The sequence below is a fragment of the Petaurus breviceps genome, unplaced genomic scaffold (genome assembly GCF_028583685.1).
Source record: "Petaurus breviceps papuanus isolate PSGF00001 unplaced genomic scaffold, PetGlider_PUasm1.0 37, whole genome shotgun sequence".
In the NCBI taxonomy this organism is placed as follows: domain Eukaryota; kingdom Metazoa; phylum Chordata; class Mammalia; order Diprotodontia; family Petauridae; genus Petaurus; species Petaurus breviceps.
In genome coordinates, this window is record NW_027186296.1 from 97,173,738 (window position 1) to 97,190,861 (window position 17,124).

General features: G+C 37.6%; 1 pseudogene; it reads left to right on the top strand.

Moving 5' to 3' along the window:
• The window catches only part of LOC138169548 (small ribosomal subunit protein uS17-like), a 29,177-nt pseudogene extending 17,177 nt beyond the window's left edge, over nt 1-12,000 (top strand).
• Nucleotides 12,001-17,124: the final 5,124 nt, after the last annotated feature.

The window sequence follows — 17,124 nt, forward strand, 5'->3', positions numbered from 1 at the left end:
GTTGCCAATTTCTGTGATATTGTTTCAATCTTCCTTCTTATTAACCACTGTGTAGCATTTGATATTGTTGAACAAATCTTTCCTCCTAAATATTCTTGATTTTCATGCTATTACTCTCTCGTCTCTATTCCCACTTGTCTGGTTATACAATCATAAATTAAAGTCAGAAGGGGCTGTGCAAACCATCTAGTCTAACCCCCTCATTTTATAGATGAAAAAGCTAAAGCTTATGGAGGTTAAGTTACTTGCTCAAAGTTAATTGCAGAGATATTTCCCCTGAATGTCCCCTGGTACCTCAAACTCTTTAAGTGTCTGAACAGAATTAATGTTCTTCCCACCAAAAACTTACTCCTCTTCACAGCTTCCTTGTTTTTGTTAATGACATCACCATCTTCCTTCCAAACCTCTGTCATTTCTTATTTTTCCCTTTTTCCCATGGCACATAATCAATGGGTTGCTAGACCCTATTGACTCTTCCTTTTTCTCTACTGCCACCATCCTAATGTCATTCCTGGCTCATCATACATGTCTCACCTCCCATGCATAGGTGTGTCTCAGGGCTTTCTTCTTGACTCTCTTATCTGTACTCAGTGATCTCAACCCCATGAATTCAACTATCATCCTACCCAGATAATTTCCAAGTCCACATATACAGCCAGCCCTTAACTCACTCCTGAGCTCCATTCTGTCATCTCCAGCTGCTACTGTACATCTCCACTTGGATATCCCCTATGCATTACAAACTTAACATATCCCAAACAGAACTCATTCTCTTTCCTCCTGTGCCAAGCCTTTCTCCTAACTTCCATTCTACCCCCATAACACCCATCTCTTTTCTTCACTCCCGTTACAACTAATGTAGTTCACATTCTCATCACCTCATGCTTGAACTATGGCAATATTGTCCCAATTGGTATTTCGGTCTCCTCTTTCCAATTTGCCCTCTACACAGTTGCCAAACTGATACGTTCCTAAATATAGCTCTCTCTGCTGCACAAAAATCTAAACCCAAATGGCTGTAGCTAGGTGGCATAGTGGATAGAATACTGGACCTAGTATCAGTAAAACCTGAGTTTAAACATGACCTTAGACACTTAGCTGGATGACCCTGGGAAAGGCCCTTAACTTCTGACTGCCTCATTTTCCTCATCTGTAAAATGGAGATAATAACAGCACCTGTTTTGCAGGGTAGCTGTGAGGATAAAATGAGATAATATTTGTGCACCCTTTTCCAAACCGTAAAGTGCTATATAAATGCTGACTAGAGTTATTATTACAATGACTCCCTTCTGTTCCTAGGATGAAATCTTTCTGTATTTAACATCATTCCTAATCTAGTTGGTTCCAGTCTATCTTTCTATACTAATTTCACATTATTTTTTCATAGACTTAATGTTCTGACTAAACTGCTCTACTTGCTATTACTGTACATAACATTTGATCTCCCACCATTGTATCTTTGCACAGATTTTCCCCTGGCCTATTCCCTCTCTTTGAATCCCTAGCTTACTTCAAGGTTCAGTTCAAGTGCTACCCCCTCAGAGAACTATCCTGAGCTCCCTGTATCTTACCTCTTGGTGCTTTCCTTACAAGCCCCTAAATTACTTATATTTACTTACCTTGTATATACTTTGTGTTTATTTACATACATGTTCTTCTCCTCCCACCTCAGAATACTATAAACTCCTAAATTTTTTAAAATTTATGGTAGTACCAAAATACAAACCTCATCCTTTTGCCCTCCTAGTTCATATAACATCGGGGCTATGTGGTTTAAAGGAAATAGAGAAAGGGGCAGCCAGGTAGCACAGCGAGTAAGAGCACTGGCCCCAGAGTCGGGATGACCTGGAATCCAGTCCGGGCTCAGACACTTAGCACCCACCCAGAAACACCTGTCTGTGTAACCTTGAGCAAGTTACTTAACCCCAATTGCTTAAAAAAAAAGAAATAGAGAATAATAAGGTAAATATTATGTATTACAAAATGAAATTACTTAAGCTCAAGTAATGAACTCTCCTCTGTTTACTTACTTTGCTTTAGAAACTATTCCATATTTTAAAAGTTAAAGCTTAAAAAAATTATTGTGATCTCGGACACAAATAAAACTAACATTTACACATTTATTGAAGAACAGAAAAAGATTTTAATAATGCAATAAATTCAGCTTGTAACTTTAAAATTGGTCCTGATCTCTCTTGTTTTTCTTCTATTCTCATCTGGGCATTTTGGTTTTATTTTTTTAAAGCAAGGCTTTTTTTTTTTTTAACCAAAAAGCCTTCATAGTAGTGGAAAGATTTAATTGGGAAGCTTACCCTGAGAAGGTTTCCTGTTGAATCTCTGCCATGCAGATTCTCCAAGCCACTTTCTTTTGAATAACCACTGAACCAGTTAGGAAAAAGAAATCCTTTGTAGTAATTCAAGCAAATTGTTGGAGCAACTTTAGGAAGACTTTGCCTTCCAGCATAAATAATATAAGTGTAAGGGAGGAGATTTTTAACTGGTGTTAAACTTGAATGATAATGATAATGACAGTAGTAATAATATGTGAACTCATATGCAAAAGGACAACATCTGGCAGTTTGATGAAGTAGCTAATGGCAGGATTCCAATGGAAAAAAAGCAATCTCTTACATAATTTTCCACCTTGCTCACTGGAGTTCTTTGATAAGTAAGGGCAAGTTTCATCACCTTTTTGGGTTAAATTTTCTCTGTAGTAAAATGAGAGGATTATACCCTAGGGGTCCTTCTCCTCTAGAGACCTTACACAGGCTTTGAGTTCACAAAATTTGCCTTAAGAGTTGTGAACGATTTTCTTGATTCAAATGTTTTGCCTTTGCTTGTGGTTATTTTTTAAGATTGCTGGATCATCTTGTATAGTTTTATCACTTATGATTACTCATTATAAAATATTTCAAGCTACACACTCTTAAATATGCCATTTCATTAAAAGTCAGTCATGGTGGTGTGAGCATGAACAGACATTCCTCTTCTAAGTATTTCTACAAATTTGTGTTACTTTGACAGTGCTCCATGACAAAATGAATTTGAAACTGTAAGGAACACATCTGTTTGCTCATGGGTTAAAATTTGAAATTCCTGAATTTTGTGTCTTGGGCTCCGCTGAAGCAAAATGTGACCTGCCAAAATCATTGACCTAGGTTATGCCTCCTTGAATGCAGTTTAAAAAAAAAGAAAAGAAAAGATGCCGTAAAATCATGTCTTCATTTTCTTCCTTAATAAGGATCCTAAAATTCTATATCCCCAATACTGCCTAGAGGACCATAAGGAATACAAATTCTTTATAGATTTCATCTGAATTTGTACAAATTGCAATACTATTTATTTGAAATATTGTAGTCCTGTAGGTAGTTCTTTTTCAATGACAAAATAAAATTACTGTAATTTCCATTGACCTTTCAAGCAACATAAGATGGATTTAAGTTAAGATGAAAGCTTTTTATAAATGTTAAAAAGAATTCTGAGGGGCAGCTAGGTGGCACAGAGAATAGAGCACTGGCCCTGGAGTCAGGGAGGATCTGAGTTTAAATTCAGCCTCAGACACAACACAAAAACTAGCAGTGTGACCTTGGGCAAGTCACTTAACCCCAATTGCCCTATCTTTCTCTCTACAAAAAGCAAAAAAAAAAAAAAGCATTCTGACATCTTCGCCCTGATAACAGAAAGTGAAAAACAATTAAGAAGTTTCTTAATGAGGATGGAAGAGGAGAGTGTAAAAAGCTGGTTTCAAGCATAACAGCAAAGAATTAAGATCTTGGCAACTGGTCCCATCATTTGCTGGCAAACAGAGGGAGAAGAAATGGAAGCACTCTCAGTTTTTATATTCTTGGACTCAAAAATCACTTCAGAAGGCAACTTGTAGCCGTTAAATAAAAGACACTTGCTCCTTGGAAGGAAAGCTGTGGCAAATCTGGACAGCATAATATAAAGTAGAGGCATTACAATGACTACACATGTCCCTTAGAGAAGAGTTAAAGAGATGTATATACACGTCTAGTCTCTCCCCCCCTTCTCTTTGTAGAAGTCAAGAAGACTACAGATATAGAATATTATATTCTGTATCATATAGAATATATCAGACTGGTAATGTTTTAGTTGATTTTGCTGACCTGCTTTTTTCCTTTTTTTTTTTTTTAAATTCTTTGTTATGAATGGCTCTTTGGAAAGCGGATGGGAAAGATCTCTATTTGGCAGTGAAGATGATATAAAACCCAAAGCTAGGAATAAGAATGTTTAAAAAGAAAAAAAATTAAATTGTTAAATAGTAATAAATAGGATAGGTTTTATCTATGTTACCAGATTTTTTGTTACCAGATTGGTCTTCAAAAATATTGCACCATTTTTCTGTTCTAACAAGTTTTAATAGGGTTCCTATTTTCCCATAGGTCCTTCAACATTAAATTTTTGTCAGTTTCTAACTTTGCCAATTTAATGGATATAAGGTGGCACCTTAAAGTTGTTTTAATTCACATTCCTCACATTAGTAATCTGAATAATTTTTCAAATAATTAACTATACATGTGTATGTGTATATGTTTACTTATTTTAAAAATACTCTTCATGTCCTTTAGCCATTTATCCATTGGTTGTCACTCATAAATTTGTGTCAGTTCCTTATGCTCTAGTTTTACAATAAACACAAGTTAATATTATTTTATAGTCTTCCTGTACTCCTTGATGTAATTATAGATAGAAGATTGTCAAAAAATGAAAATTTTGAGTCAGTGCTAAGTATTACAATATAAAGACAATATGGTGTAATAGAAAGAGTGCTGGACTTGGAGTTAAGAAAGACCTGTGTATGACTCTACACAACTGCTCTGAGCCTCAGTTTCCTTATTTGTAAAATAGACATACCTACGTCATAAAAGGCAAGATGGTATAATAGAGGGCCACTCTTGCAGAAAAAACCTGGGTTCAAGTTCAGCTTCTGACTCTAGCTGCATGACCCTGAGGCAGGCAGGTCTGTCTATGCCCTTAGGTAGTTCTCTCAAACTGAAAGATATAGACCGATTAAGCAGTCTATGTGGAGGAACTTTCCCACAAGAAATATCTGTACTCATGAAATAGGTCTGGGGAAGGGGAAATCTACCTCAGAATTATTATGAGAATCAAGCAGGGTAATAAAGTTTGTAAACTTCTTTGCAGACCTTAAAGTACTATTTAAATGTCAAGTATTATAATATTGAAGAGATACTGAGATGTGGAATGTAAGCTCTTTGAGGGCAAGAAACTTTGTTTGAAGCACCTAAAACAGTGATTAGCACAGAAAAGGCTCTTAATAAATGCTTATTGAATTGAATTAAAATTTAGATGTTCATTGGAAATTGCAGATACTGACAAAAGTTCCCAAACATCCTAGGATTTTTTTTTGTTTTTATGTTATGGTAGGACCAATGTTCACCTGGGTTCCCCTCATCCCCATCCAGTGCATTAGGCTAGATTTTCCCAACAAGTCAATAAAGCTAGTATTCACGGAAAAAGATTTCCTTGAACTGTGCCTCCCATGGCAGTGTTGAGGGTTGTTTCTGGTCACCTAAGGACATTCTGGGCCCCACTTTCATGGGGTTGGTACCTTTCAGACTTAGTGTATGCCAGAATACTCTGCAAATGCCCACAGCCAACCCTGCTAAAGAGATACTTTTTCCATGTGGAGATAAGCGAGGTCTATAGAAGCTAAATGTTTCTGTATCCTTGTTATATAGATCCTTGCATTGGTAGAGTTAAGGAAACCTTTTGTCAGCTGTTCAATAGAACTTGAACTCAAGATAGAAAATGCTAACCACATCCAGAGATGGAGTATGAATGCAGATAGAAGTATGCTGTTTTCACTTTTTTGTTTTTTCTTTCTTCTGATTTTTCCCTTTTGTTCTGACTCTTCTTTCACAACATGACTACTGTAGAAATATGTTTAACATGATTGTACATGTATAAACTGTATCAGATTGCATGCTGTCTGAGGGAGGGAGAAAAATTTGGAACTCAAAATTTTACAAAAATGAGTGTTGAAAATTAAAAAAAAATTTTTTTTTTAAACATAGGACTTGAGTTAATAGGATGCTAGCCAGCATCAGGCCCTCCCCTAACTTGGTGCCATGTGTATGTGTGTATGTGAGAAAGAGAGACAGATAGTAGGATGGACTTGTGGATATCCCTGGTACTATAGTAGCAATTGCAGTCTTCGCCCAGATTTCTAGATGGTTTTCCTGCTTTCCGAAATCTGTCTAAAAGAAGTCTGCCAATTTATTAAATAGGGAAGATACTATAGAATAGCCGCCAGGCGGTGCTACCCTCAAGCCACCAGCTTTTGATGTCCTACCAAAGTTTCCTCTGTGATGGTACTCAAATTCCCAGAGGTGAAAAGTGTTGTAAACCCTGCTGTGTAAACAAATCTGTAACTGTCCGATCATGTCAATTACCTGCTTAAGAAGTTTGTGTGCCTCCTTGTTACCTCTAAGATTAAATAGAAACTCAGCATGGCATTAAGGCCTCAGAATCTCTATCCTCCCTTTCCAGTTTTATTGTGTTCTGCTGCCCCTCGGGCACTCTGTTCTCACTTGCTGTTCTCTGAATTTATCATTCCATCTCCCATCTCTATGCCTATGCACAGTCCTCTCCTAAATCTAGAATAGGTTCACTCCATACCTCTGCTTAACCCCAACTTTCCTTCAAGGCCCAGATCCTGTGCTGGGAATGTGTTTTTCTGTGGGAAGCCTTTCCTAATCTCCTTAGTTATCAATGTCCTCTCCCTCCTTAAGTTTTTGTGTACATAGTTATATATTTACATGTTCCCTTCATGTATATACTTATCTGGTTATATGTTCCCTGTCTTCAGTAGAATTTAATTCCTTAGGGTCAGTCTTTATATCCCTAGGGCAGGCCTATCACGTTGCAGTGCACACAGTAGATATTTAACTAATACTTTTTGGGTTGGATTGATCAGTGTTTAGCAGGATAGTGCTTGATTTTGACTTCTTATCCCTGTTTTATGTCACCTTTCCCTCTTCTATTTTATCTTTCTCCACTTAAACGTTACTCAGAGAGATGCATTTACTTGTTAAACCACAGTTCTAAAATAATTTATTTCTATTCTTTCACCACACCCCAACCCCAGGAATTTCACAGCTAATCCTCTCCATCTTTCCTGAGTGGCTGGCTAAAGGCACCTGTCTAGGCATTTAGCCAAAGCACTGCCTTCTAAATCACCTAATCCCTCTAGTGAACAACCCAGGGCACCCCTCCCTTAGTTCCAAACAAAAGATCACTTTATCACTTCAGCCACGAGTAGTTGCATATTAAATTTGATTGCTTTAAATATGTACCTCATGTATTTCTCAATATAATTATATTTAAATATTTAATACTAAAGAAGCTTCAGGAATTTAAAAAGTTTTCTAACATGTTTGTTTATTTTTCTTGCCTTTTGGGTAAATTGCAGTCTTTGAAGAAACAGAGTAGGCAGTTACCCATATAGTATGATTTGAGAGACCTAAAAGTTATATTGTGCCTAAAATTCCCCCTTTTGATTCATTCTCCTATACCTTCCTCCTTCTAAAATGCAAGCGCTCCTGGAATTTTGTGTGAATTCGTTTATCACAAGATTTCCTCCCAGACAAGTGGGTCTTGGAAGTGGAAAGCACAGGAAAAGAAAATGAAAGTTACTACAAGACAGCCTTCATCTACTTCACAATTTTACCATAACCTAACTATGACCAAGATATAGGTATACAAAAAAATGTATGTATCTATGTATATATATGTATATATATAAGATATATGTATACACAAAAATGCATATATGACATGTGTATAATGCACATATACAAGATAGGAATATATATAAAAAAACTGAAGTCTTTCTAGAAAGTTCTATTGATTTTTATATTATCACTGGGAAAATGTAATATTGAATTCTCAGGATATATGCTGTTATGATTACCAAACTATATAATAAGAAACTCGAAGTATGTAATATCTACTGCTTAAGGGGTAGTGGGAGAGCACAAACAACAATTTGGGGCAAAATTATACCTAGAGTAGAATGACCCTCAATTAGGGGAATGAGAAAACATCAATGAATGAGTGAATGGAGCACTTATTATGTGCTTGCTATATGCAAAGCACTGTGCTCAGACAGTCTCTGCTCTCAAGGATCTCACATTCTAGTGGTAGAGACAATACCTATGGAATATTTCAGCTGCAAATCAGATGGAAAAGTCCTATGATCCTTAGGATTCAGTGACAAAGCCGATGATAATACCCCCTCTTTAAATGTCATTCCACTTATAAAATCCTATCACTTTCTGATGTTGAAACATTTGATAGTGTCAAGGATTTTGGTGGCAAAGATTATCTTTTCAGGGTCTTTGATACCTATGACAATAACACCTGCAGGGGAAGTTGCCAGGCTTCACATCCATTACTTCCCAATATTGGTCTAGAAGCACTGCTATTTCCCAAGGCTTTGGATTGCATGTATCATAATCTGAAGGGAAATGGTGGTCCAGGTGGTGGTGGTGATTAGACTTTCCTGAAACATGCTTCCTCTTGCTTTCTCTGAGGATTCCTTACTGTTTCCAGTAGGTTGGCTCGCTTGCTCCATTTATGTCAGTTGGTTGACAGTTCAAGGGGATGATGTGCTCTTCTCCACAGGAATTGCTTCTCCAGATGATGGCTGTGAGGAATGGGATGGAAACAGGACTGGCGGTTTGGGGGCTGCTTTTATGACCAACTTTTGGTAGCAGTCAGTCAACATTTGTTGCTGGTGATGAAAATAAAGGTAGGCCCCCTTTCTGCCATGATTTCTCCCTGCAATTATGACTGTGGGGACTGGGCTAAAAGCAGGCCTGGTGCTTTAAGAGTACTGCTATTACCCAGTCTCTTTAAGAGTGTTGTGCTATCTCCATCAGGATCTGAGGGGAGATAGTGGTCATGATGGTGGTGATTTGATTTTCTTTACAAATTATGATATATGAATGTAATAGAATACTAGTGTGCCATAAGAAATGACAAAAAGGAGAGGCAAAGCCAAGATGATGGAGAAAAGGCAGGAAGTTGCCTGTGCTCTCCCCATTTTCCTTTGAAACAATTTAAAATCAAACCTCAAAATGAATTGTGGTGCCACAGAACCCATAAAAGGATGGGGTAAAATAATTTTCCAGCCCAACTTCGAAGGACTGCAGGAAAGGTCTGTCTCACTTGGGCCCTTATTGGAAAAACAACTGATTTAGAAGATAGATACAGAAGAGATAATTTAAAATTATTGGACTACCTGAAAACCATGATAAAAAAAAGAGCTTGGACAACACCTTTTAAGAAATTATCACCAGGGGCGGCTAGGTGGCTTAGTGAATAGAGCACAGGCCCTGAAGACAAATCCAGCCTTAGACACTTGACACACTTACTAGCCGTGTGACATTGGGCAAGTCACTTTACCCCAATTGTCCTCCCAAAAAAATAAATAAATAAAAAGAAATTATCAAGGAAAATTGCACTGATATCCTAGAACCAGAGGGTAGCATAGTAATGAAAAGAATACACTAATCACATCCTGAAAGGGATTTCAAAATGAAAACTCTTGGAAATATTATAGCCAAATTCTAGAACTCTCAGGTGTTATAGTAATGGCAATTAAAGATTCCCCTGTATTGGCTTGGTTTTCAAATTGATTGTGTTAAAACCCAGAGCTTGTTAATCCCACCTGTGGGATGGACTTTTTGATGTGAAAAGAAAGTCCTGAACTGGGAGGAGCTGGTGACGTAGATTTGGAGAGACAAGAGAGAGGCGGAAGATCTTTTTGGAAGCAGCACCTCGTGGAGAGAGAGAGAGACTAAGAGAATTGCTGGTGGCTGCTTTGAATTGCCCTGGATTTTTGAGACCTGCCCCCTGAGCTGCCAAGGACTGAGGAGACATGGCTGTTTTGCTGGTACTTTGTCTGTCTGTTTTGATGTTGTTTTGCCAGATTTGTCCACTGGTGAAAGACAGTCCTTTTGTTGAAGAAGTCCTGGAACCTGGCTGTTCGCTAAGAAGCCCTGAGACTGTCCTGCAGACAGAGAGTGAATACTGTCCACTGGTGAGGGACAGTGCTGTTGTTGCAGGGGTCTGGAGACTGTCCTGCAGACAGAGTGAATACTGTCCACTGGTGAAGGACAGTGCTGTTGTTACAGGGGTCTGGGAGCCTTTCTGTTGGTTCAGAAGCCCTGAAGAAGGATTTTCTTGTTGTATGTTTACAGAAATCCTGGGAGAGGGCTTTGCTAATGTGTTCAGGGGTTCTAGGACTATTCTACAGACAGAGGATGAATTCATGAAGGGACTGGCAATGTATCTTATGGCCTTGCTAAGCCTTGTCTCCCCAGGAACTAAGATTGCTGAGAACTTGCCTCCTGTCAAGATGAAGAAAAGACCTCCATTTGGGTATTAAGTGCTGTGTTTAAACTTGATGTAACTCTGGGGTAGATTCAATTGTGATCCAGGGGTGGGGAACTTTTGACCTTATGTTTGGAAACTAATCTCCATTTGAGAAGAGGGGCTTTGTGGTGGACTTAATTAAGGTATAGCCTAGGGGTGGAGAAGTATTTAGAACAGGGACTTTGTAATTGATTGAATGATTGGAAGGTCCTGGGGTGGGGTAGTCCTTGGAGATTATTTAATCACACTTAGTAAATGCTGTATTTTGAATGATGTCATGTTTTAATCTTCTCTGTTCTGGGTTTGTTACTGAATAAAATGGAGAGCACCTATGCTGGTATTCTGAACCTTGGGAAGTTGCCTTTCTTTTGGCATTATATTACATCAGGTCAAGGAGAAAGTAATTGCAATCAGCCATTGTTTCGAAACATTTCAAATATTGAAGAGTCACAGTCAAGATTACACAGAATTTAGCAGTTTCTACATTAAAGAATCAGAAGGTTTGGCCTTGCCTCGTGTTTAAGGAGACCCCGGCGAGGCTTTCTGGCCTCTTTCTGTCCATTCCTCCAAAAGAAGAGGAGCCATAGACGAGCAAAGCGGCGACATGGCAGACATCTAGACGGAGCACACCTACCAGAAGCAGCCAACCTTCTTCCAGAACAAGAAGCGGATGCAAGAAGGAGAAGCTGCCCGCTACTACAAGAACATTGGGTTGGGCTTCAAGACCCTGAGGGAGGCCATTGAGGGTACCTACATCGACAAGAAGTGCCCCTTCACAGGCAATGTCTCCATCAGAGGCAGGATCCTGGCTGGTGTGGTGACCAAGATAAAGATGCAGAGGACCATCGTCATCTGCTGCAACTACCTGCATTACATCCGCAAATACAGCTCGAGAAGCGCCACAAGAACATGTCTGTGCACCTGCTGCCCTGCTTCTGAGACGTCCAGATTGGAGACATTGTAACAGTGGGTAAGTGCAGGCCTCTCAGCAAGACAGTAAGGTTCAACATGCTGAAGGTCACCAAGGCAGCCGGCACCAAGAAGCAGTTCCAAAAGTTCTGAGCCCCCCTCCATGCCAGTGCGGGGAGGGTGCAGGTGCAAGTGCAAGTGCTGGCGCTGGTGTGTCTGCCAAGGTCAGGCCAGGTCACTAGGCTAATAAAGGCGTCCTTTCTCCCCCCTTCCCCCCAAAAAAGAATCAGAAGGTTTGGACTATGATATTATGGAAGGCAAAGGAACTCAGATTGAAATAAAAAATCGACTACCCAGCAAAACTGAGGATATTTTTTGTTTCTTTTTCTTTTTTTAAAATTATTTTATTTTTCCCCAATTACATGTAAAAACCATTTATAACATTTGGGGTTTTTTTCAAAATTTTATTTTAGACTCAAATGCCAGAACACAAATGCAGAATAGAGAAAAGGAACAAAAATATATCATAAACTTAAATATTGGAACTTAAATATAAAGGTAGAAAGAAAAAAAAAGCATGTCGTATACATAACAGAACGTGAGAGGGTTCAAAATATGTAACACGTTTTCATTTCAGGAAAATGTATATGATAAATGATACTTGTGTTGAGAATTATCCATCTTTTCTTTTCATCCTTGTGAATTTTCTTTTATTCTCTGCTGTGCTCTTTTTTACTTCCTTTTTTTCCCCTACCTCCACCCCACCCCCTCCAAGGCTACAAAAAGTTTAGATGTGTTTCTCTATGGCTATAGATATATACATACACATATACATATATACATGTATATCTGTTAGACATATACTTCCCCAAACCTCTTCTATTCCTGATCTTTGTTTTTTTATATGTGCATATCTCGTTTCCTATCCCTTCTGCCTCCTCTACTTTACTTCTACCCACTACCTTGCTCGCTTATGATTTGCCTCCCGTTCTCCCATTCCCATAAATCTAAACACCCTTCTATGCCCCTATTTTACCTATTTTCTCACCTTCCCCTCTAAAGATCCTTCCTTTGTCTTCTCCCCCCTCCCTTTGCCCCTACTGTTTTATTTCTTCTGAATTTAGACTTTCATACTTTTCTAAATATATATGTATTGTTCCCTCTTAAACCCATTCCCAATGAAAGTAGGTTACTAGAACTACCAGCCCTCCTCCCCATCTAAGTCCTCTATATCAATTCTTCCTCTTGTACCTCATTTGTATAAAATAATTACTCTTTTAAGTTGTTGCTAAATGGTTTTACTTTCTAAACTCATATCATACTCAGATTTACCCCAGTCTTTCGTATGAGCTATCCAATTATTGATAAGAATCTTAGATATACTATATATATAAAGTAAGCAGTCTGTTCTTATGGATCCCTTATAATCAGTCTTTGTTATGTGCCTTATATTTCTCTTGGTTCTTGTATGTTGAATCTTCTATTAAGTTCAGGAATTTTTTTAAACAAAGTCTTGAAGGTCTGTGAGTTTATTAAATGTCCTTTTTTTTCACTTAGGATAATACTTAATTTTGCAGGGTATGATATTTTTGGCTGGAACCCCAGTTCTTTTGCTCTTTGGTATATTGTGTTTTAAGACCTTTAGTCCTCAAATGTCTCTGCTGCTAGGTGTTGTCTAATTCTAACTGTGGCACTATCATATTTAAATTGTTTTAATCTTGATGCTTTTAATATTTTTTCCTCAAGCTGGGGGTTTAGGAATTTGACTGTGATATTCCTGTCCTCATAGTATCTTTTTAAGTGGTGATTGATGAATTTTTTCTATTTCTATTCCCCCCCCCCCTTGTTCTAATGCTTCAGGACAATTTTCTTTAATTATTTCTTGTATTATTGTATCAAGATTCTTTTTTTGATTGTAACTTTCAGTTAGTGCAATTATTTCTATATTTTCTCTTCTTGATCTATTCTCTAAGTCTGTTGTTTTTCTTATGTTTTGCTCTCTCTTCTATTTTTTCATTATTCATATTTTGTTTAATTATTTATTGATCTCTTATAATTTCACTTGCTTTACTTTGCCCAATTCTAATTTTTAAGGTATCATTTTCTTAAGATTCTGGATCTCCTTTTCTGATTGGTTGATTTTCCTTTCAAACCTATTGTTTTTCTTGGATTATTCTTTTTTTTTTTTTTTTAGTTTTTCCTCCATCTCTGTCATTTGATTTTTAAAGTCTTTTTTAAGAATGAATTCTATGAATTCTTTTTGGGCAGGTGTCCATTTTATGTTACTCTTTGGGGATTTCTTTACTTCAATATCCTCCTCTGAAGATGAACACCGGTCATCTCTATTCCCATAATAGCTTTCCATGGTTGAATTCTTTCTCCTTTGCCTGTGCATTTTTTGTGTTAATAGCTTAATTTTTGTATTCACCTCTAGCCCTGGGGTGTGGGAGATGGTGCCTCTTGCCCCAGATCTTCATTTCTCCCCTCTAACCTGGAATCAAAAGCCAAACTTCCAACCTCCTGTAAGTGCCCACAACCAGGGACTTTCTGCCCCTCTTTCTGCACTCATCAGGTGTGTGTTGGTTCCTTCCTGCTCCCCCTGCTCTTTGCAGCACATCTGGGTTTGGCATTCCTTATCAGCAGATGTTCCCTCAATCTGCCCAGGCTCAAATGCCCAACTCCCCTCACTATCTAGGGGTTAAAGTTCCAGTGACTGGGGCAGAGGCAGCCTCTCAAACCAACTAACCCCAGGATTTGCTGCTTGTTGTTAAAATGGACACTAACTTGGAGGTGTTTACTTTTTACAGGGACCAAACCTCTTCCTGGGATCTTTCTTCCGATTTCCTCAAATTGTCCCAGGAAGACCCCAGTTATGCCCCTATTCTTATTTATCTCCACCCACACTTTGTTCGCCCTAAGGTGCTATTTTAACTCTCTTGTGGGGGAAAATCTTGAGAGCTTGTAATTTTCTGACCTACTCCACCATCTTTCCAGAATTCTCCCCTCTATAACATTTGTTTTTATAACTTTGAGTTCCAAATTCTCTCCCTTCCTCTTTCACTCCCCCCCACATTGAGAAGGCAAGCAATTCAATATGTTATACATGTGTTGTCATGTAAAACATCTTTCTGTATTAGTCATGTTGTGAAAGAAAATATAAACCAAAAGAAAAAAACTGTTAAAAAATAGAGAAAGTAAGAAAAAGTATACTTCAATCTGTATTTAGACACCATCAGTTCTCTGTCTGGATGGATAGCCTTTTTCATTCTGAGTACTTCAGAGTTGTCTTGGATCATTGTATTGCTGAGAATAGCTGTCATTCACAGCTGATCATCTTACAGTATTGCTGCTACTTTGTATACAGTACATGTCACTTTGCATCAGCTTTTGTAAGTCTTTCCAGATTTTTCCAAGAGCATCCTGCTCTTTTTTCTCTTTCTGCACTCTTTTACATTTCTTATAGCCCAGTAATATACCATTTGTTCAGCCATTCCCCAGTTGCTAGACAACCCCTCATTTTCCAATTCTTTGTCACCAGAAAAGAGCTGCTTTTTATTTTCTTTTTTCTCTTTTGGGATACATACCTATAGTGGTATTGCTGGGTCAAAGATATATACATGGTTTTATAACCCTTTGGGCATAGTTCCAAATTGCTCTGCAGAATGGTTGAATCAGGTAACAACTCCACCAACAATTCATTAATGTCTCATTTTTCCCACTTCCCCTCCAATATTTGTCATTTTCCTTTTCTGTCACATTCTCCAATCTAATAGGTATGAAGTGTAATACCTTAGAATTGTTTCAATTTGCATTTCTCCAGCCAATAGTGATTTAGAGCATTTTTTCACATGACTACAGATAGCTTTGATTATTTCATCTGAAAACTGTTAATATCTTTTGATCATTTATCAATTGGGCAGTGGCTTTTATTCTTATAAATTTCATTCAGTTCTCTGTATGTTTGAGAAATGAGGCCTTTATCAGAGAAACTTGCTTCAAAATTTTTTTCAGTTATGATTGTTAACTATATTTCCCCCCATCCTATTTCCCACTTTGTTTATTGTATTCTCTCTCTCCTTTCACTCTGTCCCTCCTCGAGTGTTTTGCTTTTGGATGTGGCTTCCCCCAATCTCCCCTCCTTTCTTTCATGCCTTGCCTTCTCTTATCCCCTTTCCCTCCTATTTTCCTGTATGATAAGATAGATTTCTATACCCAATTGAGTGTGTATGTTTTCTCCTCTTTGAGCCAATTCTGATGAAAGTAAAGTTCACTCATGCCTCATCTCCCCTATCTTCTCCTCCATTGTAAAAGCTTTTTCTTGCCTCATTTATGTGAGATAATTTGCCTCATTCTACTTTTCCTTTTCTCCCATTGCATTCCTTCATCACCCCTTAATTTTATTTTTTTTTAGATATCATCCCTTCATATTCAACTCATGCCTCGGCACCTCTATCTATAGATATATTCCTTCTATCTGCCCTGATAATGAGAAAGTTCTTAAATTACAAGTATCCATGTATACACACACACACACACACACACACACACATAGACACATACACCCACCTATACATACATTTTTATATATATTCCCTTCAACTATCCTCATAGTGAGAAAAGTTTCAGGAGTTACAAATATTGTCTTTCCATGTAGGAATGTAAATTCTTCAACTTTAATAAGTTCATTATGATTTCTCTATCCTGTTTACCTTCTCATACTTCTCTTGCTTCTTGTATTTGAAAGTCATATTTTCTGTTCAGCTCTGGTCTTTTCATCAAGAATGCTTGAAAGTTCTCTATTTCATTAAATATTCATTTTCCCCCCTTAAGGATTATACTCAGTTTTGCTGGGTAAGTGATTCTTGGTTATAGTCCTAGCTTCTTTGCTTTCTGAAATATCATATTCCAAGCCCTCTGATGCTTTAATATAGAAGCTGCTTAATCTTGTGTTATCTTGACTATGGCTTCATAATATTTGAATTGTTTCTTTCTGACTGCTTGCAGTATTTTCTCCTTGACCTGGGAGCTCTGGAATTTGGCTATAATATTTTGGAGAATTTTCATTTTGGGATCTCTTTCAGGAGGTGATCAATGGATTATTTCAATTTCTACTTTACCATTTGGTCCTCGACTATCAGGGCAGTTTTCCTTGATAATTTCTTAAAAGATGCTGTCCAAGCTCTTTTTTTTTCATCATGGCTTTCAGACAGTAAAATAATTTTTAAATTATTTCTCCTGGATCTGTTTCCCAGGTTAGTTGTTTTTCCAATGAGATATTCATATTGTCTTCTATTTTTTTCATTCTTTTGGTTTTGCTTTATTGTTTCTTGATTTCTCATAAAGTCACTAGATTCCATTTGCTCAATTCTAATTTTTAAGGAATTATTTTCTTCAGTGAGCTTTTGTGTCTTCTTTTCCATTTGACTATTTCTACTTTTTAAGTAGTTTTTCCTTCAGTGAATTTTTTCTGCATCTTTTTTCTATTTGGCCAATTCAGCTTTTTAAGACATTCTTCACTTCGTTGGCTTTTTGTACCACTTTTACCATTTGGCCTAGTCTGTTTTTTGAAGTGTTATTTTCCTCAGCTTTTTTTTTGGGGGGGGGGGGAGTGTCTCTTCTTTACCAAGCTGTTAACTTTTTTTTTCATGATTTACTTGCATCACTCTCATTTCTCTTCCCCATTTTTTCTCTGCCTCTCTTGCTTGATTTTCAAAATCTTTTTTTGGGCCCTTCCACAGCTTAAGGCCAGTTCATATTTTACTTGGATGCTTTGGACATAGGAGCTTTGAC